At 43.1% G+C, this 23,635-nt stretch overlaps 1 long non-coding RNA gene across 1 annotated transcript in view; it reads right to left on the minus strand.

Annotated features, from left to right (window-relative positions):
* Positions 1–949: 949 nt before the first annotated feature.
* LOC117873635 overlaps positions 950–23,635 on the minus strand; it is a 31,076-nt gene continuing 8,390 nt past the window's right edge. Inside the window, exons 2-4 of the long non-coding RNA XR_004644778.1 lie at positions 4,554–4,654; positions 2,407–2,516; positions 950–1,334 (exon numbers count right to left, since the gene is read on the minus strand). This is a non-coding gene — a long non-coding RNA (uncharacterized LOC117873635). The remainder of the gene's footprint in view (positions 1,335–2,406; positions 2,517–4,553; positions 4,655–23,635) is intronic.

A 23,635-nucleotide genomic window follows, 5' to 3' on the forward strand; every position in this document is an offset into this window, starting at 1 on the left:
GGACTCAATGGTAATAAATGCCAAGTGCCCAGGGGTGAAAGTAACGTAAAGGACTTACTGGTACGCCGGAGTCCTGAGCAGGGGGCAGGGCCTCAACGGGAAGGAGCGGGGACTCAACCGGAAGAGGTGGGGAGATTTAAAGGGCCTGGGGCTCCGGCTGCGATAGCAGCAGCTGGGAGCCCCGGGCCCTTTAAATCACTGCCAGAGCCCCATGGTAGTGGTAGCTGCGTAGGTGGCCGAGAGCCCCTCTCAGTGTTGCTTAGCAGGCAAATTGCTGCACTTTGGAGTATTTTCAAGGGTTGAATATGCATTTGTGGGTATGGGACACTGCTTTTGTGATCTTGAGGCTCAATTATTGCAGAGATTACCATGGTTAGGTATGTAGGTACAGATGCAGCTGGCAAGCTGCAAGCGGAAGAAAGCCTTTCCAGTGGATATTATTAATTGGATCTATGGTATTCACAAGTAGGCTACAAGCAAATTTGATTATCTGCAGGTGAACTCCCTCATGGTGGGTATGGTATGGTGCTTGCTAGTTCCTTAAATGCCTTCCCCTCATAATGAATCCATATGCTATCGAAGGTTATTATAGCAGTCACCATACAGAGAGCTAGGGCTTCAACTCCATAACAAATCTCTAACAGTAGGTCCATGTGCTTTCTGTGAGCCGCCCATTAAAGGCATCATCACCTGTTCTCACACAAAGCTAGAACATTACATACTTCAGCCCCCAGTGGATAAAGCTTGCCCCAAACTGTCTGGTGTTTCCGGACACCAGAATGGTCAGTGAACCTCATCTTATGAGAAGAAAGACACTTAAATTGTACAAAGGCAGCTCAGTGCAATAGAGTATCAGCTTCAGGTTATTGCCAGACAACCCAGAAAATGTTCTAAACAAGAGATGTTCTCTGAGCTGTTGCTCCTGCTCTCAATCCCACCTCTAGCTGCACATCTTAAGAAAGGTGGTCCCAGACGGAGGGGCAGGAATCTTAAAGTTACAGTATCCATACAAAAACTGATTTACTGCACCAGTGGGTCACCACCCAAGGGAGGTGCAGAGGAATGTTCAGAGGAGGGTATGCCACAGGGCCTAGGCCAAGCCCCATGAGGGGCAGGGAGGGAGCTTCACCCAGCCCCGTTCCGCTCCCAGTCCAGCTCCAGCTCCAGCCCCAGCTGCATTCGCCCCCAGGCCAGCTCTGCTCTCATTCCCACTCCGCCTCCAGGTCAGTTCTGCTTCTAGCTCCAGCTCCTCACCCATCTCCAGTTCTTCCTCCAGCTCTATCTTCAGCCCATACTCCTTTGCTGAGCCCACTGGGTGCGGACAGATTCCATTACTGGTAAGGGGTACACAATAGGAAAAGTTTTGGCACCAGTGCACTACACACTTATCATGAGCACCCTGTCAATCTTGCCCAGTTCCATTTCAGTCTATTGCTCTTCATCCATGTGCTGATTTCATGTAGGTACTAGGATAATTGCAAGACGGTGTCTGGGGCCTGGTCTACATTACAGGGTTAGGTTGACATTAGTCAGCTTATGTCAACCTAACTGTGTAAGCCTTTACATTACAATGTTCCTCCCACTGATTTAACTTGCCTGCTATGCTGACCAAATAATTCCACCTCTGCAAGAGGCATAATGCTTAGGTCAATGTAGTTAGGTTGATGCAGTGTTCGTGTAGACACTGCATTGCTTACATCACCCATTGCTGGCTTTGACAGCCCGAGTCCTGCCACCTTGCACGAGGTTGACAGCTTGGGCTGTCAGCCCCGGGGTGGTGGGGCTCCGGCTGTCAGTGGCCCACAATGCCCCACTTAAGTTGCTGTAAGCCCTCCTGGTGAGGATGCATACTACCGACAGAAGGAGCATAGTGCGGACAGGAAGAGCCGATTTAATTACTGTGGTGCTGTAGGTCGGCATAACTTAAGTCAATTACATTTTATAATGAATACAAAGAGTGGGGGGAGGGATAGCTCAGTGGTTTGAGCATTGGCCTGCTAAACCCAGGGTTGTGAGTTCAATCCTTGAGGGGCAAAATCAGTACTTGGTCCTGCTAGTTAAGGCAGGGGTCTGGACTTGATGACCTTTCAGGGTCCCTTCCAGTTCTGTGAGATAGGTATGCTGAGAGAGGATGAAGTTGGCTCAACTTTCCTCCCTCTAACTGATTTGAGCAACTGAAGTTTGTCTTTTTCTACTTTTGTGCCTCCCTCCCCATCCCGGCACAAAATCCAAGGTGATAACATGGGCCCAATACTACAGACAAAACACCTACAAAGTGATACTTGATTAGAACTACAAGTGGTTAATGAGGAGATGTTTAAAATACACACACCCACTAGAGATGTAAATATTGTTTAAAAAGTTAACTGTTTAAATGATTAAAATGATATAGTTTAGTTGGCTAACCAATTAAAGGGAGAGGGGCTGGGGCTGCTCCGTCCGGCTGGCCCAGGGCTGGGGTCACTCTGTCCGTCCGTCGGCAGGCCATCCCAGGGCTGCTCCGGCCATCCCCGGAGCTGAGGGTTAATGGTTAAGGTGGGTTAATTAGTCAGACTGATGCTTACCGGTTAACCATTTGACCGTTTAATATTTTACATCATAAACACACACACACACACACACACACGAAACCTCTTCTTCTCTCTATCTCTACTTGCAAAATAGGAGAGGCAGGTATAGCACAGTCTACTTATTTGTATTACAGTAGTGTCTACAGCCCTTAACTGAGATCAGGGCCTACTGTGTAAGGTGCTGTGCATTCTCAAAGTAAGAGGTAATCTCTGCCCCCCAAAGAGCTTACAGGCTAAATAAACAAGAAAGAGTGGGAGGAAGGAATTATAATATATATTTTACAGCTGGAGAATCAAGGCATAGAGAGATTAAAGGACATGCACAAGGTTACAGCAGAAAAAAAACAGAGCTAAGAACTGAACACAGATTTCTTTCAGTCCAATGACTTAATCACAAGACTATGCATCTAAGAAAACTATGAGAAATTTAGTCAAATCCCTCTTTCCAAAAGTTTGAATCCAGTGACATTACCCAAATATATGACCAATAGTGCCTAGTTATCCATATTTTCTCAAAGTATTAGGGGAAAATGATTCTCATCTGCAAGAGGAGGATGAAAAATGTTTAAAATCCTTTCAAATAACCTGAATCTGCATCTACCAAGTACAGTGCATGAAAGTGGGGGGAAAACCTCTCTGAAGATCAAAGCTTCAAAAGAATACCATTTCATATTCCATATCCTTCTCTAAAAATCAATGAACACAGCCTGTTGTAACAGTAAAGTAGCATTTGGAGAGGCAAAGCCTTAGAAAGAGCAAATTACTGACAAAACTGTTATTCTGGCAAAGTCAGATATTATTCAGAAAGGAGACAATGATCTCATACTATTGGAAGAAAACAGTCTGTCTGCATGGAATTAAAGAAAAGGTATAGATACACAAATCTGGAAAGCTGTCATAAAGCCTGAAAAATTAAATGCCATAGCCTATTGCTACTCTGAGTATTCCTACTTAGAATTGTCCAACTTTTTATTTCTGTACCTGTCCTCTTTGTTTCAAATAAGTTGACCATTCCAAAAAAAAAACAACCAAACCAAAACAAAAAAAAAACCCTAGCCCCCCCCCCACCTCCTTATCAGCAGCTGTATACAAATATGCATAGTACAAACATCCCTAAGATGACAACAATGACCCAGAATTGTTTCCTGATAATTTTTGAGAGGGTAGCCACAGCTTTGGTGATCTGCTTTGCCACCTCATTCATCGGGGATGCCCAAACTGCATATCAGGGACTTGACAGCACAGCAGCCCAAGATTATGACCAAGTGAAGGGAGCCACATTAGACAGGCTAGGCCTAGACAAAGAAGCCTATTGCCAGCGTTTTAGCAATGAGAACTACTCCCCAAGGCACGACCTCGGACAGTCGCTCAAAGGCTTAAGGATTTCTATTGGCATTGCTTAAAACCAGAGACCCAAATGGGACCCCAGATAGCCAAACTCGCGGTCCTAAAACAATTCATACAGATCCTTCTGCCCGACGGCCGAGATTAGGCTGGTAGGCACCAGCCGGTAACCCTAGCTGTGGCCACCTGCCTCATGGAGGACCATATGGTTACTCAAGCCATTAGAGGACCTGCCATGGAGGAAATTATAGCTCTAGATACACCAGGGAAGGAGATGGGCCAGGGATCCAAAAGTGGTGGTACCTCTTGGATAAATCCCAGGAAAGCCCAGGCAACTGGCTGGTCAATGGGTAGCATAAGAGACAGGGGCGCACCTCAGGGTAAGATTTCCCTGTGACAAGAAACACATGCCCTTAAATATCCTGCCAACTCGTCCCATACCTGCACAGGTGCAAGGACCCACCGAAACTCTGAAAGAAGGTGAGAGAGCCACTAGAAAACAAGGGGCAGAAATGATAACTTGTTGCTCCTGCGAACAATAGGGGCACCTATTTTGAGACTGCCCTACATGGAGTCTAACTTTGGGCAGGTCTGGACTGACAAGAATAGGGCCTGCATGAAAAGTTCAGAGAAACTCACAATCCCAGTTGAAGCAGAGAGCCAACAGACTCCAGCGCTTGTAGACTTGGGATGTTACCAGACATTCATCTGAAACTGGATAGCTGAGGTGACAAAGAAACCTAAGAAGCATAAAAAACACTATTAAATGTATCCGTAGTGATCTTTTATGGTATCCCACTAGGACAGTAAGACTGACTGTTGATGGGCACCAAAACCAGAGGAAGGTGTGTGTCCCTACAGACCTACTCCTACCCCATTATATTAGGTTGAGACGGGCCATATTTCCCCGAGCTCTTTCAGAATCTTCCCCTAGCCCTGGAACTTGAGGAAGACATCCCAGAAGAGGTTTTAAGTGTCCTATTCCCCTTTAAAGGATCCTGACCTTCTTACCTCCTGACCAAAGGAAAGAAAATTCAGAAGGAAAATTGGGTAGTGAGGATAGAGTGGAGGGAGATGGCAGAGGCGGTCCCCTCTGTGGCCGTAATAGGGTCCACATACTCTGGAGCGGACACCAGTGATGCTGATGATCCCAGAAAAAGGCTATCCACACCACCCCCACTGCAACTAGATTCGGAAAAGCTAACTGGATTCTTGGAGTTCCAAGTGGGATAAAGGAACTATGAGACCTTGTGCTGAACCTTCAAGCAGGTAGCCATTGCGATGCTGTATAGAATATGTGAGACACTTTAGGATATTATTGATACCAATATTATAAAATTGCAGTGAATCTTCCTAGTTATGCCATGTAAGGTATCAATGAAAATGTTATGATTTACCAAGTATGATAATCTTGTTTATATGTTTGCATCATCTTTGTATTGCAAGTTATAAATATGTGTGGTATATTTGTATTTCAGACTTGTGCAGTGTGTCTGGGTGACACCCCCAGACAGAAGGGCATCAGCGCTAAGCCTGCTTGATGGCCCATCAAGGGAAATCAGCTGTACAATGAACCCATTGAAAGAAGCCAGGGGCTACACCTTATGAGTCAGCAAGACATGTAGGGGCATGCCTGTGGACAGAGAACTCTAAGGCTTTTCCATGCCATGTTCTGTGAAGATTGTGTTTGGGACAAAAGAAAGTGTGTCACCTGACAAAGGATATAAAAAGGTAGCTGCATCATCTCCATTTTGTCTTCAATCTTGCTTCCTACCTCTGGATCAACTTCTCTATAAACTGAAGCATTCAAAAAAGGACTGAATGACCCATTCAAGCTGTGGATATGTTCCAGAGGTTCTTTCAAGACAGCAAACTCACCAATGCTGCTAAGAATCTGATATATGGACTCTGAAGTCTTATGTATGTATCTGATTGCTTTACCATTTAACAATTCTCTTCTTGTTCTTTTATAATAAATCTTTAGTTTTAGATACTAAAGAATTGGTTATCAATATGGTATTTTGGGGAAGAGCCAAACTAATATTGATCTGGTAATGTAATTGGTCCTTTGGGGTCAGAAGAACACTTTGTATAGTGAGCAGAGTTTTTAATAACTTATCACTTTACTGGACCCATGTGCTGATTGGGAGCCAGAGAACTGGAATGCAATAAAAGAAGCTGTGCGATTTCTTTTTTCAGCTTCCCAATAACCAGTGTAGGAAATCAAGAGCACAGTTTGAGACTAGTTGGTGAGTCTAAATTCAGTGTTAACCAACAGTTTTGGGAGAATCTGCTCTCCTTTTTGCATCCTGCTCTGCCCTTGGTATTTTCAGTGTGAGCTCTCCCAGGTAACAGCCAGGGAGGATGAAGAAGATGTAGACCCCCTAAATGCCTGGCACTATCCACACTTTGCCCTCAGACTTATTATACCACATAGACCAAGACAAGCAGACACAAGAGATAAGGACGCAACTGCTAATACCTCAGAAATAGTGCTGTGAGTTGCTGCACCTGGCAGATGCGACCCCATGCACAGGGCATCTAGGAAAAGAAAAGAAGCAGTCTAGGATCCTGGCCTGATCCTTGAAAACTCCTGGCTAAAAGGAAGTTGAGAATTTCTGCAACTCCTGTCCTGAATGCCAACTGACGTCCCCAAGGGAATTCCATGGACCCCATTAGTACCTTTCCCCTTGATGGAGACCCGCTTTGAAAGAGTGGGAATTGACCTTTTAGAGGACCTCTAGAAAAGAGTACCTTGGGGCATCAGCACATAATCATCATTATGGACTATGCAACCAGGTACTCAGAGACCATACCATTACATTCTACGAATGCAAAGACTATCACCAATGAGCTGCTGAAAGTCTTTGCACAAGTCATGTTTCCCAAAGAGGTCCGGACAGACCAGGGGATGAATTTCACATCCTGGCTGATGAAGGAAGTATGGGAACTATTAAAAGTCAAGGTTCTGCACACATTCATGTACCACCCTCAGACAGATGACCTAGTAGAAAGATTCAACCAGACACTTAAGAGGATGCTCAAGAATTTTATTGCCCAGGACCCCAGACATTGGGACCAACTATTCCTGACCTTACTTTTCACCCTCAGAGTTGCACCCCAAGCTTCTACTGGCTTTTCACCCATCAAACTGCTATAAGAATGACAACCGAGGGACACACTGGACCTGGTATGGGAAACCTGGGAAAGCCAAAACACTGAGAGCTGAAAATGTGGTGCAGTATGTGTTAAAGCTGCATTGCAGACTGGAGGCTGTGGAGGTATATGCTAGAGAAAACCTCAAGGAAGCACTGGAACAACAATGACAGTATAATGAAGGGGCAAGGATATGTGTCTTTCAACCAAGCGACTGAGTCCTGTTGGTTCTTCCAAGCTTGGTTGGAATCAAAGCTAATGGCTAAATGGCAAGGCCTTTATGAAGTGATAAAGAAAGTGGGGACCGGACTACTTGATCAGACAACCAGGAAAAAGGAACAAAAAAATCTACCACATACATTTATTGAAGCCCTAAAAAGCCAGGGAAAACCTTTTTTTCACACCATACCCAGAGGAACCAGAACTAGGACCCCAAGGTAAAGACTCCTTAAAAGAAGGCTCAGTGATCCTCGAGAAGAACTTAAATGATAAGCAAAGGGAACAGGCAATTCAGCTGGTGGCCACTTTCCCACAGGTATTCTCAGCCCTACCTGGGAAGATGTTTCTAACACAACATTGTATTAATACAGAAGGTGGTAAGGTAATACGAGAAGAGCTCTGACTAATCCCCAACAAGTTGAGGGGAGCCATCGAGAAAGAGATCTGGACCATGTTGGAACTCAGGGTGACAGAATTCCAGAGTGAATGGAGGAGTCCTATTGTGCTGGTCCCAAAGCCGAATTGCTCACTATATTTCTGCAGAGATTTCAGGAAGGTGAACACAATTTCTAAATTTGATGCCTATGCCATGCCCCAAGTGGATGAACTCTTAGACCAACTGGGAAAAGCCCGATATATCACCACTTTAGATTTGACAATGGGGTATTGTCCCTTTAACACCAGTTTCAGGAGAAGATAGCCTTTTCTACTACGCTCAGTCTATTCCATTTTGGACTCATAGAATACCAGGATTGGAAGGGACCTCAGGAGGTCATTTAGTCCAACCTCCTGCTCAAAGCAGGACCAATCCCCAGACAGATTTTTTGCCCCAGATCCCTAAATGGCCCTTCAAGGATTGAACTCATAACCATGCCCTTCGGGTTGCATGGGGCAACAGCCACCTTTGAACATTTGATGGACCGAGTGCTCCAACACCACAGCCAATATGCAGCGGCATACTTGGATGACATAATTATCTTCAGCAAAGATTGGGATTGCCATCTGGACAAGGTATCTGCAATCCTCTGATCGCTGAGAGAAGCTGGGTTAACTGCAAACTCTACTAAATGTGCAATAGGGAAGGAAGAAGCCTGTTATCTGGGACACAGAGTTGGTGGAGGACAAGTCCGCCCCTTGGTGGACACGGTTCATGCCTTACATGGATACAATACCACCATGACCAAAAGGCAAGTGCGTGCCTTCCTTGGCTTAGCTGGCTACTACCACAGATTCATACCTCATTTTGCAACTGTAGCAGCCTCGTTAACAGATTTGACTAAGGATGCTGTCTCAAGATGGGTGTTATGGACATCCACCTGTGAAAGGGCCTTCCAAGAACTCACAACCACACATTGGATACACCCAGTGCTATATAGGCAGAACTTCGAAAGAGTTTATATTACAAATGGAGCATCAGAGGTACGGCTGGGGCAGTCCTTTCTCAAGATATCAATGGAAAAGAATACCCAATAGTATATGTCATCCGGAAACTCTTTCCCTGGGAGAAAGTGTACTCTGGGATAGAGGAGTGGTTGCTTGCCAAATGAGCAATAGTACCATAGGTTCTCTATCTCCTAGGAAATAAGTTCACGCTAGTTATGGACCATGCACCCCTGGTCTGGCTAAATGTGATGAAGAGGAGAAACCCAAGGATCATGAGATGGTACCTGTCACTACAGCCTTGTGCCTTTTGGATACAACACCGGTGGGCAGGAAGGTTGCACTACAACGCCAATTTCCTGTCCAGAGTGGTACTATATGCCAGCCAAGGTGGGGCCTCGGCCTTGAGGGGGTGGATACGTAATGGGGTCTACAAACACCATACTGAGCAGAGGGAGGGGAACCATTCCACTCCTGCCTAAAGAAGCAGCCTGACCACAACCCTATGCTGCTGCTACAGCTCCCAATCATGAAGGCCGACACCCTCAGCTGCAACCAATAGGGGAAACAAGGCCTGCTATAAAATTAGAAAGCTCAGAGAAGGAAGGAAGGCAGAAAGGCCTGAAACAGTGAAGGGGCAATGCCTCTTCAGGCTGCCTCCAGAAACATGGCCCAAAGGGACTTAAACAGACCACTAGGCCTAATTAGAGGCCAGGGCCAAGAGTTGTCCTGACCCAGGGCTAACAAAAAAAAAAGAGCCAGTCAGGGGGCAGTAGAGAACCCTCCCGCCCCCGAAAGACCATCTCAAGGACCAGAGACAACAAGGTAAGCAATGTGAACAAAGTCTTTTCTATCCAGTACATGTGCTTGGCCACAATTTTTCATTGTGTAACTGAAGGTCTAATGTTTAATTCGACTGCATTTCTCTAACAGGCATCTGATCAATTCCTTGTGTTGCTGCTCGCATGAGCATTGCCTGCCTCCCTGCGCGAAGCTAGGGCTGGCATCACTGCTAGCTCGAGCCCTGCCTCTTCCCCTGTGTGGGGCTGGCATTGCCACTCGCCCCCCTGCATGTTCCGCCGCATCCAACTTTTTTGACAAAAGTTGGTATTTGTCCCACTTGCTCTTGCCAACTGATCAAGTGGCAGGAGCAAACGGGAGAAAAGCCCACTTTTGCCAAAAATAATCGGGACAGCCTTGAAAAAGGGACTGTCCCAGCCGAAACGGGATGTATGGCCACTCTATTCAGAAAGCTATAAACTCAAGATTCACCTCACTGTGGTATCATCATCCCAATCCAACTTTGTTTGGTAAAAATAGAAAACCAGAACCTAATATTTCTAATACTAAAGACAAGCAATAAATAAATAAATTAATCAAAAGAAGGCCAAACACCATCTTTATACATCCTAACACAGCAATAAAAGGCACTTTTAAACCTTGTAGCTCACTTTTAAGTATCAACATTCCATTCCATTAACTATATTCACAAAGAAATGTGCCACAAAGAAGCTATGGCTTGTTTTTGCCACATTTTCTTGTAGTTTCTTCATCACTTACTTTTCCCCCACTGAAGTCAACGGAAAGACTCCCCTACTATTACTTTCTCTGGTCCACTGCCTCGTATCGCCGGCTCTCTTATTAAAAGGTGATTTTCAAATGCTTGTTACAGTAGTTGTTTTGCTTTTTGTATTTTAAATTTGGCATATTGGTTCAGATGCAAATATTTGCAGAACTGGGGCCCATATAACAAAAAATTCTGTGTAAATTCAATATCTAGTTCAAGTTCTGTAAGAAGAATGAACATCTTATATGGCAGATTTAAGCAGAAAGTGATCTTTTTCTATGCCAAATTAAATCATGCAGAAATAGATATTTTTAACTGAAATTTGGGTAGATAAAACTTTAACTCAAGCAACACAAAAGGCATGACTATGATTATAGAAATACTGTCAACTTTAAAGCCAGAGGAGATTTTAATAATTTACAATCTTGGGACAAAGGGTCAATTCCCCAAGTAATGATTACAAAATTAAATTAACTCTCTCAAAGAGCATTTGACCTGATCTGTGTGGCGGAAACTATGTAATCTTGTCAACTTTTTTTTGCTTTTATTAACAAAGTATGTCTTACAACAGAGCCTCTTTATCAATGAGTACTTTGCATATGTCTTTACTGGTGAAAAGTGCTATAAGAAGAAGTAAGTGGTATTATTATTAATAATAAAAAGATGAAATTTAAAGTTTTAAAATCTTGCATTTTATAGAAAAGTTTTTTAAAAAGTTTAGTGAGATGACTAGCTTTCTTTCATAAAATTTTACACGTGAATTGTCTATTTCTGTACTTTGCTTTCTTAGAGGGAAATTTAAAAACAAACAGTAAGACTCTAAATCTTTAATAGTGTGGCACTTCTGTTCATCTGTGCTTTACAGCGGGCTGCATAACTATAATATTATGGTTACTAATCCCTTTGAGAATACACTTTAGTTGAATTTAAAGTAATTGGGAGGGCAACATTAAAGGAGAACAAACTATTCTTGTGCATTACAGTGTTTTTTCATATAATAACGTCCACTGTCGCATACAGCAGAAACCTTTTCATCCAGATGTTCTAGGAGATGGTCTCTCATACTTATTACAGAAAAATTTTAATTAACAGAAGATTCAATTTCAACAGTAAAGTTGTTGTTCAGGGCCTGAGTTTACTGCCTGTACAGCCATAGGGGCAGCTAAGAGATGCCCAGCACAATTAGTAAATGAAAAAGGAGAAAAATAATACCCAGAAAACAGTGGTAAAGCAACGTGTTCACTTCCTGTATTCAACACATTGTGGAACATGGAAGCTATATAACAAGGAATAGTACCACTATGGCAGTGGTTTTCAATCTATGGTCTGCAAGCTATGCTTAAGATTTCCAAAGGGATTGGCAGCTCCATTTGAAATGTTTAAGGGGTTCACAAATGAAAAAGATTGAAAATCACTGCAATATGGTATACAATAATTTATGACAGAAAAAAAGAAAGCCGTATCAGATTATAACCAAAGGGGTAATTTAGTTGGACTAACTCCCCTACACTGATGTAGAATGCCATGGGATCTTTAAAGATCCCAAGTGGTCAGGTTCCTGGTTTTACAGGCCCTCCAGCAGCACAATGCCCTGTCATATGGTTGCAGGACTGACTCAAAGAAGAATATCACCCATTCCATCCATCAAATGACCATTTACTGCAGGTGTTCTGGAAGGTTTCCCATCCAAATACTGACCTGTTTTTGACCTTGTTCAGTATACAAAACCTGATGACTTCTCACCACATGGTGATATGGACAAAAGCAGATATGTGACATCAGAGAAAGCTGAGGCTTTCTAAAGTGTACAGGAAATGGATGGCAGCGATTTTAATTTTTCTGACTTCAACCTTTTTCTTTCACTTCTCTTTTGTTGATTACCACACTCTAACTTCCTTTTTTTTTTAGCATAGTGTGCATTTTACTATAATATGTTCAGTCTAGTGAACAGAATCTTATTCCTCAAGAGAGCAACAAAATTGGCCTATAATTTTCCAATTCTGAACACTGGCAAAATCAACATCTCGTTTTCAATAACCATGTGATAAATCTTGGAAAAAGTTACCTAAAGTGAAGGATTTTTCCTTTTGTTAAATGCAAATTAAAAACCCCCAAACCTAGTTTTCACTCAGCTATAGTCAAATATAATGTTATTGGAAAGAGTACTGTCACTAGTGAACATGTCCATATTACAGCAATCGAAACAATAGTTAAGAATAAAATTGCCCGACACATAGAAAAACATAAACTGTTGAGCAATAGTCAACATGGTTTCTGTAAAGGGAAATCATGTCTTACTAATCTACTAGAATTCTTTGAAGGGGTCAACAAACATGTGGACAAGGGGGATCCAGTGGACATAATGTACTTAGATTTCCAGAAAGCCTTTAACAAGGTCCCTCACCAAAGGCTCTTATGTAAATTAAGCTGCCATGGGATAAAAGGGAAGGTCCTTTCATGGATTGAGAACTGGTTAAAAGACAGGGAACAAAGGGTAGGAATTAATGGTAAATTCTCAGAATGGAGAGGGGTAACTAGTGGTGTTCCCCAAGGGTCAGTCCTCGGACCAATCCTATTCAATTTATTCATAAATGATCTGGAGAAAGGGGTAAACAGTGAGGTGGCAAAGTTTGCAGATGATACTAAACTGCTAAAGATAGTTAAGTCCAAAGCAGACTATGAAGAACTTCAAAAAGATCTCACAAAACTAAGTGATTGGGCAACAAAATGGCAAATGAAATTTAATGTGGATAAATGTAAAGTAATGCACATTGGAAAAAATAACCCCAACTATACCTACAATATGATGGGGGCTAATTTAGCTACAACAAGTCAGGAAAAAGATCTTGGAGTCATCGTGGATAGTTCTCTGAAAATGTCCACGCAGTGTGCAGAGGCAGTCAAAAAAGCAAACAGGATGTTAGGAATCATTAAAAAGGGGCTAGAGAATAAGACTGAGAATATATTATTGCCCTTATATAAACCGATGGTACGCCCTCATCTCGAAACTGCATATAGATGTGGTCTCATCTCAAAAAGATATACTGGCACTAGAAAAGGTTCAGAAAAGGGCAACTAAAATGATTAAGGGTTTGGAACGGGTCCCATATGAGGAGAGATTAAAGAGGCTAGGACTCTTCAGCTTGGAAAAGAGGAGACTAGGGCGGGATATGATAGAGGTATATAAAATCATGAGTGATGTGGAGAAAGTGGATAAGGAAAAGTTATTTACTTATTCCCATAATACAAGAACTAGGGGTTATCAAATGAAATTAATAGGCAGCAGGTTTAAAACAAATAAAAGGAAGTTCTTCTTCACGCAGCGCACAGTCAACTTGTGGAACTCCTTACCTGAGGAGGTTGTGAAGGCTAGGACTATAACAGAGTTTAAAAGAGAATTGGATAAATTCATGGTGGTTAAGTCCATTATGGCTATTAGCCAGGATGGGTAAGGAACGGTGTCCCTAGCCTCTGTCTGTCAGAGGGTGGAGATGGATGGCAGGACAGAGATCACTTGATCATTGCCTGTTAGGTTCACTCCCTCTGGGGCACCTGGCATTGGCCTCTGTCGGTAGATGGACCTTTGGTCTGACCTGGTACGGCATTTCTTATGTTCTTATGTACAGACATGCAACACAAATTGGCACATTTCAGCATTTTCAAGAATAGGCTAAATTCACTTCCACTTATTTCAGTGGAAGCTGATGTCAAGAAAACAGGATTTCAATGATGTTGGAGATTAATTTTCCAATAGTTGAGAAGAAAGCCAATGAAAGATGAAATATGAATTACACCTCTACCCCAATAAAACGCGACCTGATATAACACGAATTCGGATATAACGCGGTAAAGCAGTGCTCCGTGGGGGAAGGGGGTGCAGGGCTGCGCACTCCGGCGGATCAAAACAAGTTCGATATAACGTGGTTTCACCTATAAAACGGTAAGATTTTTTGGCTCCCGAGGACAGCGTTATATCGGGGTAGAGGTGTATATCTAAGACCAAGTATTGTGAATGTCTAATAACGTGTTTCTATAGAAATCTAGATTTTATTTTGAACAGGAATAGGTGCCATGGAGTGACTCCTGCAGGGCCAGCCAATTCCCTGCCTGTATAGTATTCAAGTAAGCAACTGGCTCCTGGAATGCCACGGCAGGGTAAATTGGATTTTTTTTCTCATTTGGAAGGGATTGGTGAGGAGGGAGTAGCATAGCACATTGATTTTGAGTTTAATTGTCTTTCACTCCTTCTCACAAAGGCCAACATAACTCTTGCCCCTAGATTCTAGAGAAAATTTGAAAAAAAAACGTGCACTCAGTTGTGCTTCCACCTCATGTCATTGCCATATGCTAAATGCTACTCCTCTTTCAAGAGCACCCTGAGCAAAGTGTAACAGGAAAAAGATGTTTGGAAAATGACTTTGCTGACTCCACTGGTGACTCCCAGTGGTCCTTCCTTCTCTCTTTAATCTTGCCTACCTTATTTCCTATCTTCCCTCCCCAAATAACCTGTACAGACCTATCCCTGAGGCTGTGTTCATAATCAAGTCCTTAGTACACACCACTCAGATCAGCAGTGGTGCAAGCAGAATTCATTTCTTACTGGTACACTGCACTCGTAGGAGGGACACAAAGGGGAGGCATGTGAGCTCCCCACCCTGCCCCCAACCTGGGGCCCTCATGTTCTCCCCGTCCCCTTCCCATGATCCATCTCACGTTACCTAGGGTTGGGTCTGTCCTCCCGCTGTGCCGGAGACTTCTGAACCACAGGGCTTTCTGGAACCACAGCAACGAAAGGAGCAGAACGTGGGGTTGCTGGGCAGCCCCAAACTGGCAGCTCCTCCGGCGCGGCTGTACCACCCCCAGCCATTCCATACAGCTGCGTCTGCTGAGTCCTGTCTGGAATCTGTACAGCAGCCCTGCCGGAGGACGGCGCAGATGGACCGCCCCCAGCCCTGTCCTCCAGCGGGGCTTCTGTACAGACTCCAGACAGGAGATTCAGCTGTGTGGGGGCGGTACAGCTGTGCCAGAGGAGCTGATGGCGGCCACGCATTCTGCTCCTCCTGTGTCTTTCTGGTACAAAATACTGGCTATAAATATCTTACTGCTATGGCGTACCGGACTGTACCGCTGTACATGCACCACTGCAGCTTAGTGACTCACTCAATGCTTTGTGGAGAGCCAATGGAGAGGTCCCTAGAGGGCATGCATACATACATACACACACACACATACACACACACACACACACAGTATGCATGACTAACCTCACCTTTAAAAAAAACAACAACCCTATTCAAGATAATCTGTTATTTGTATCCCTAAAATACATTTACATGTGGGGATTTACTCTTGTGCAAGGTTTCTGAAAATTTGGCAAAGCCACTTGTCTAAAGTATCACATCAAGTCAGTGAAAGAACCATAAAGAAACTCAGATTTTCTGACCACTACTCATGGACTTTAACCTCTAGACAATATTCCCTCGTTATGATCCAAATGGCAGACAGAAGAGCAGACAACTGATTTAATTATGATGTCATCACCATACTAGTGAGGAAGGTACAACCCTAAGTGATATATAGTAGAAGAAGGGAGGAGACAGAAGAGTAGCTCTATTTCAAATGTTATGTCTCGTTTATATATGCAGGTATGTACTGATTGTGAATCTTACATATTTTAAACTGAAAACAGAAATTTTGCAAGGCAAATTTTAAAAATGGACACCTCTGAATAGTTCACTAAAAAATATAATGAATGTTCAAATATTGTTCCAAGTAAATCTGATTGAAAATATCATCACGATCTAATAGAGACTACCGATAAGATTGCATAGTTGAAGAGAAATATATATGAGCAGTGCCTCTGTAGAAGTCACGGCAAGAAAGTTCTATTTTCACTATTAAAAATATCAAAACATTTTCCTAAAATTGTCTATTTTGCCTAATAAAATATTTTTAAAACTATAACATATAACAAGATTTAAACTTTACATATACTTTAAAAGCATATATAAAGTTAACAGTGACCTTCATTAAAACATTTATAAGATATCTTCCCAAGATTGCTAGTAAACATGACACAATAATTAACAAGTCAAAAGTTGCACTCTGATTCCCGAGTCAAACATTCTCTAATCCCTTTTGGTATTAACAGCTTCAGATAACATAGCAAGATCTTTTCACCAAGATTACTATATATTGGCAAAGAAGGGTATTAGTTAAACTTCTAAATTTTAAGAATTACACATATATTTAAATTATACATAAAATGCATAATCCACACTTTGACAAAATGATATGACCTTATTCACGTTTGATGAATAAGGCCTGTAAAAGGCTATCAAGATCTTGAAGGACCCTGCAGAGAGCTAAAGGTTTATTTTACTGGCTCATCTGGCAGCTACATTAAATTGGTCTCATGAGCTCCAATTCAGAAGGAAAAGAAGTGAAAAGTTATTAATGCAAGAGAGGGGCTAGGGGTTAGGAAAGGAAGTTTTACAGGGAAAACGCCTGTAAATAGCCACCTCAGAAGTAAGTTCACACTAAGATTTATACTTATTGTTCTTAATCATAAAGGGAAATCCTGGTGTGAGTTTTGAACATTCATCTAGTGTGTATGTGTTCAGCATTCAAAGCAGGGCTGGCCCTCAGCCTTTTTACAGTGACCTATCATTAGGATATTTAATACAAAATATGTATTACTGTAATGTTAAGGTAATTTTAAACATTCAAAATACAAAAGTTAAGGGACCCCAGATCGTCTGTTTGGTACAGGACCATGAAAAGAAGAAGGCAAAAGTGACTTTGACCTTCTTGCAGCTCTCCAGTTCTGGGCTACTCTAATGTATACTCAGCAGCCCATAGACCAGGGTTGGGAATGTTTGGCACGCGGCTCGCCAGGATAAGCACCCTAGCGGGCTGGGCTAGGTTATTTTCCTGCTGACGCGGCAGGTTTGGCCGATCGCGGCCCCCACTTGCCGCGGTTCACCGTCCCGGGCCAATGGGGGCTGCGGGAAGCGGCGCGGGCAGAGGGATGTGCTGGCCACGGCTTCCCACCGCCCCCATTGGCCCGGGACGGCGAATCGCGGCCAGTGGGGGCCACGATCGGCCGAACCTGCCACGTCAGCAGGTAAATAATCTGGCCCGGCCCGCCAGGGTGCTTACCCTGGCAAGCCGTGTGCCGAACGTTGCTGACCCCTGCCATAGACCCAAGGAGCCATTCCAGCAACCAGGATCACCAGAGAGGAGAGATGCTCTGACCTTTGCCCCTAATAATATCCCCTGTGCTCAAGGAACAGAGGGTGAGAGGTAGCATGGAGTGACTGCCAACCTCTATGCCATCTGGGGAATGCTCCTGTACTGCAATAATATTCGCTGGTTAGATCTGCTCTGTTTTCAGCTGTGTTGCATTGCCGAAACAACTTAAAGCAGGCGAAAGGACAGATAACCTAGTACAGAACAACAGGACTGCGATTCCCTGATTGGAGCCTTTGTTTTTTTTTTTGTTTTTTTTAATTGCAGTATCACCTAAAGTGCCATCAGTTTTATAATGGCCTTTTTCAGCCTACACTGACCACTTACTAAAGAGATGGATTCTCTTTGCTATGGCAATTTTACCTCCCAATAATCAGTGCTCCAATCAAAAAGCACGGGGAGGCAGGGTGTGGACGAGAGGAGGGAAACAATATTTGTCCTGGAATAACTGTTGTAAGTGTATTTATAGGAACCTCTTTGCCCATGGAGAGAGGCTGACCAGGCTCACCAACAACGGAATACTCCTTACTAAGAGCAGAAGAAAAGGGAGAGTGAGAACTACAGTAAGGGCTGGTCCCCACTTAGTCCGGACTTCGGACTAAGGTACGCAAATTCAGCTACGTTAATAACGTAGCTGAATTCGAAGTACCTTAGTCCGAACTTACCGCGGTCCAGACGCGGCCGGAAGTCTCCCCCCGTCGACGCCGCGTACTCCTCTCGGCGAGCTGGAGTACCGGCGCCGACTGTGAGCACTTCCGGGATCGATCCCAGAACATCGATGGCGTGCCGCCGGACCAGCCGGTAAGTGAAGACTAGGCCTAAGTAGCAACATCAAGATTTAGGACAGAAAATTAATGTACTTAGCTTTAAAGAGTGTCTCACTGTCTACCTCCCAGAGCTCCAGAGGAGATCCGATCTATGCTACTTTAAGTGTGAAAACAAGTTATTGGAAGAAGATTCTGTTGGACTTTGTCTGCATTTCAAATACAGCCATGTAAAAGGACCTATCTGTTGAATTTAGAAAGGTCCTTGGACTACTGTATTTAAAAGCAATCAAATATGTTTGTACCATCTCACACTTTAATGAATATGGACTGGTTTGTGCACGATTTAGTTTGACAAAAACAAAGTGTTATCTCTACTGCTGCCAACGGATATCCTATCAGCTCAAACTCCTGCCTCTAAAGCATAACCACAAGCTGTTTTCACATTTTTGCAGGATCTGGCACACAATCCCTCTAGCCTTACATGGAAAAAAAAAAACTTGCAAACTCATTGCTGCTTCATTAGTACACCCACCGTGAACAGCAAATCTGAAATATTGCACCACTCAGTGGATTTGAATGTGGTGTATTCTCTAAGCATGACACCATTTGGGGGAAGAGATATTTGAAGAAAAGAGACCATAGGTTTTATGTAAACATATGAATAAAATTCAGTTCTCGCTCACTTACCCACCCTCCACCCAAACATGTATCTTCCCAATTAAGCAGGTTGGGATTTTTAAGAGGGGGGTGGGGAGAGGAGAGAAGAGAAGGAGAAGAAGCGTGTAAGGAAGCTGTTTCTCCTTTGGTTTCCAAACTTTTAGCATGGGAAACCATTATCCCACAACAAATATAACCAAACTCCTCCAGGCAAAACCAGATTAAGGCAATCTCATTGATTTCTATAGGGCACAATCAGATCTTCATTATTTGTCACAGATGCATTTCTCCACAAAATGTAATCATAGTTATGCACTTTGACTCACTAGGTCACAAATTCTCACTAGGTTAGGGTTAGCATATGTCCGTTTTTTCCCAGACATGTCCGGCTTTTTGGTAATCAAATCCCCGTCTGGGGGGAATTGCCAAAAAGCCGAACATGTCCAGGAAAATACCGTCTGGGAACTTCCCCTCCCGCAGCTGCTCTGCTCCTCCCCTGACTCTTCGGCTCTGTTTAAGAGCCAAGCTGCCCGAGCGCTCTGGCTTCAGGCAGTCCCCATGACTCCAGACCCTGCGCCGCCGGAGCAGAGCAGCTGGAGCCAGGGAGGGGAAGTGCCCGGCCGGGGGCGCAGGGTCCAGAGGCATGGGGGCTGACCGAAGCCTGAGCGCTACCGGCTTCACGGTTTACCGGGCAGCCTCCAGACCCTGCGCCCCCGGCTGGGCGCTTCCCCTCCCGGGCTCCAGCTGCACTGGGGAAGCGCTGGCCGGGGGAAAATACAAGAGCTCTACTGATAGGGAGGTTAGAACTATAGCCAAAAACCAACAAATATACGTTTTCCTGGAAAAATGCAGGATAATATGTCTGAGGAAGAATTATCTGAAGCACAGATTTTCAATGGAAGGGAGCTATTTGGAAAAGTGTAATGTGCAAAAAGGCCCAAGAAGCAATACTGCACAAAACAAATCGGATGAGTCTGCAATGTGATGAGGTGGTAGAAAAGCAATGAAGAGAGAAAATGACTGAACTAGGTGTTGTATCTTTAATATTCTATGAGCTCTGAGTAAGAAGCCTCTGCTGGAAATGAACCTTTATAGAAGTTGGTTGGAGAAATCTTCACTTTAACTTTGTTAAACACTGCTTTTTATAATTAAATTTCACACAACTGGAAAAAGAGGTCAGCATGATATATCAAACAGACAGACAGTAGCACTTACAACTTAATTATACTGGATCCCAAACCCCAACCAAAAAACAAACATAACACATACTTGTCTTTATCCGGCAATCCTCAAATCAGGTGAAATGTGTTAGCTTGCATTTTGTTTGATTAAAGACTGAAAGATTTGGCCTGCTGATATATTAACAACAGCACACAATAGGAAGGTTCAGCAGTCATGCTTCCCCTCTTCTTTCTGGAAGAGTCCTACAGAACTGGATAGATGAAATTGCTTGTACAGAATTTCTGAAACATCCTATAGAATGAGAAGATTATAGCTTTACCACAGTATTATATGGGATGGTTCAAAAATTCAAGAAACTGGATTTTATTCTTTACTGTAGAAACCTATAGAATTTAATAATTTCTGTAGACTCCTACTGGTTTCATCTCTATTAAATTCTAGAAGACATTTCCATAACAGAGTTTCTGATCAATAACACAATCTGAGCTAATATGTGATCACTCCCTCATCTTGGTGTTCACCGCATGCAGAGAAGAGTTGAGTTGTTCACTGAAGTGAAAAGGAGCGGTTCTGTTCTAAGCAACAGTCACACAATGCCCATTCTAGAGACATTTCAAAATTGCCTGGGGGAGGGGGGATATCAATTTCTTTGCTGATGGGGAAGAGGGCCAGGATCATGGACTGGGTGGTCATTTCAATGTGGTAATCTCGCTTCTTCTCTCTGTGCTCTTGACATGTTATCACAGAGTGTGAAAGCAGAATGTTATTACAGTTTTTTGAAAGGAGATAGAAAAATGTTCATGTGACGGATTGGGTCACAGAGACCCCCTTGGGACAGCCACCTAATGTGCTGAGATGACCTCTGAGCCCGTTTTCCCAGCAGCTTGGGACTTCAGTACCCTGTCTTGTTGAGCCAGACATACTAGCCTGCTGCAAACACAGACCCAGGTCTGAACCACGTCCCTCAAAAGCTGCAGACTTAACTGAAAACAGATTTAGAAATGCTCCTGTCTCTAGCTCCCAGACACCCAGCTCCCAATGGGATCCAAACCCCAAATAAATCCGTTTTACTCTGTATAAAGCTTATACAGGGTAAATTCATAAACTGTCCACCCTCTATAACACTAATAGAGAGATATGCACAGCTGTTTGCTCCCCCAGGTATTAATTACTGTGGGTTAATTAATAAACAAAAGTGATTTTATTAAGTATAAAAAATAGGATTTAAGTGGTTCAAAGTAATAACAGACAAAACAAAGTAAGTTACCAAGCAAAATAAAACAAAAACACACAAGTCTAAGGGCTGGTCCACACTAACCCCCCACTTTGAACTAAGATACGCAACTTCAGCTACGTTATTCACATAGCTGAAGTCGAACTATCTTAGTTCGAACTTACCGCGGGTCCACACGCGGCAGGCAGGCTCCCCTGTCGACTCCGCGTACTCCTCTCGCGGAGCAAGAGTACCGGCGTCAACGGCAAGCACTTCCGGGATTGATCCCAGAAGATCGATTGCTGGCCGCCAAACCCGGAAGTAAGTATAGACGTACCCTAAGCCTAATACATTAAGAAACTGATTACAGATGAACTCTCACCCTCAGAGATATTCCAATAAGCTTCTTTCACAGACTGGACTCCTTCATAGTCTGGGACCAATCTTCTCCCTTGGTACAATCCTTGTTCCAGCTTAGGTGGTAGCTAGGGGACTTCTCCTGACTGGACCCCTTTTGTTCTGTTCCACCCCCTTATAAACCTTTGGCACAAGACAGGAATCTTTTGTCTCTTTGGGTCCCCAACCCTCCTTCTAAACGGAAAAGCACCAGCTTTAAGATGGATTCCAGTACCAGGTGACATGGTCACATGTCCTGAGACCCCAAGTCTTCATTCTTCCCGGCCTGACTCACAGGTAGGGTGGCCAGACAGCAAATGTGAAAAATCGGGACATGGGGTGGGGGGTAATAGGAGCCTATATAAGAAAAAGACCCAAAAATCGGGACTGTCCCTATAAAATCGGGACATCTGGTCAGCCTACTCACAGGAAGGCTTGCAAGTAAACAGAACCATCTACAGTCAATTGTCCTAGTTGATGGGAGCCATCAAGATTCTAAACCACCATTAATGGCCCACACTTTGCATAACTACAATAGGACCTCAGAGTTATATTTTATGTTCCTCATTTCACATACAAGAATGATACATTCATACAAATAGGATGACCACACTCAGTAGATTATAAGCTTTGTAATGATACCTTAACAAGAGACCTTTTGCATGAAGCATATTCCAGTTACATTATATTCACACTCATTCGCATATTTTCACAAAATCATATGGAGTGCAACATCACAGTTCAATAATTTAATTTTGTTCAATCACTGGCAATCAAGGAGAGAGCTATGAGCCCATAAGAAAAGCAGCATATTAAGTACTTATTTTGTATGTTCCTTGTTTGATTTTGAATTCCCCAAGGTTGTCAAGCCTACAGAGCTTCATACAAAAAGCTAATACACAAAGCCAGAGCTTGTTGGATAGGTTTAAATAAGCTTTTGAAGGTCTACCCTGACAACAATGTATACTAGAGGCCACTTTTTTAATATATATATTCCACCTGTTTTGGAGTTGTATTTCAAATAAAATTGTGAGACAGCTGTACTGTATTATGAGGCTCTGAAATGTGGGTACATTTATGGTTACATGTCTAAATATGTAAAACTTATTTGAGTTTAGCATTAGCTTTTTGTATATGTTCAACCCCAAAACTCAAAGTGAAACTTTAAAAACATTTGCAAATCAAAACTGAACCTGCAGATCAAAACCAGAGCTTCACCTAGCAATAGTTTTCAAGGTTCACATCCAAGAGAGCTGCATGAAGCAGATTACAGCTGCTCTCATTTTTAATGAGGAAACACAAGCAGCTCAGACTACAGGCAACAGCAGACAGTGTTTCATCTCCCTTCCATAAGCTGGGAGCACTGCATGCTGGAACTAGTAGTCTCTGTAGGCCACAGAACAATTTAAAAATTAAAGATAACCTTCAAATGGGGAAAAATTAGGGATATTACATTTTTTACATTGGTATGAAGCATAATGAACTCCTGAATTTTTTTAAAAAGGAGAACAGGAGTACTTGTGGCACCTTAGAGACTAACAAATTTATTAGAGCATAAGCTTTCGTGGACTACAGCCCACTTCTTCGGATGCATATAGAATGGAACATATATTGAGGAGATATATATACACACATACAGAGAGCATAAACAGGTGGGAGTTGTCTTACCAACTCTGAGAGGCCAATTAATTAAGAGAAAAAAAAAAAAAACTTTTGAAGTGATAATCAAGCTAGCCCAGTACAGACAGTTTGATAATAAGTGTGAGAGTACTTACAAGGGGAGATAGAGTCAATGTTTGTAATGGCTCAGCCATTCCCAGTCCTTATTCAAACCGGAGTTGATTGTGTCTAGTTTGCATATCAATTCTAGCTCACCAGTCTCTCTTTGGAGTCTGTTTTTGAAGTTTTTCTGTTGTAATATAGCCACCCGCAG

Source organism: Trachemys scripta, chromosome 2 (genome assembly GCF_013100865.1).
Source record: "Trachemys scripta elegans isolate TJP31775 chromosome 2, CAS_Tse_1.0, whole genome shotgun sequence".
Classification (NCBI taxonomy): Eukaryota; Metazoa; Chordata; order Testudines; family Emydidae; genus Trachemys; species Trachemys scripta.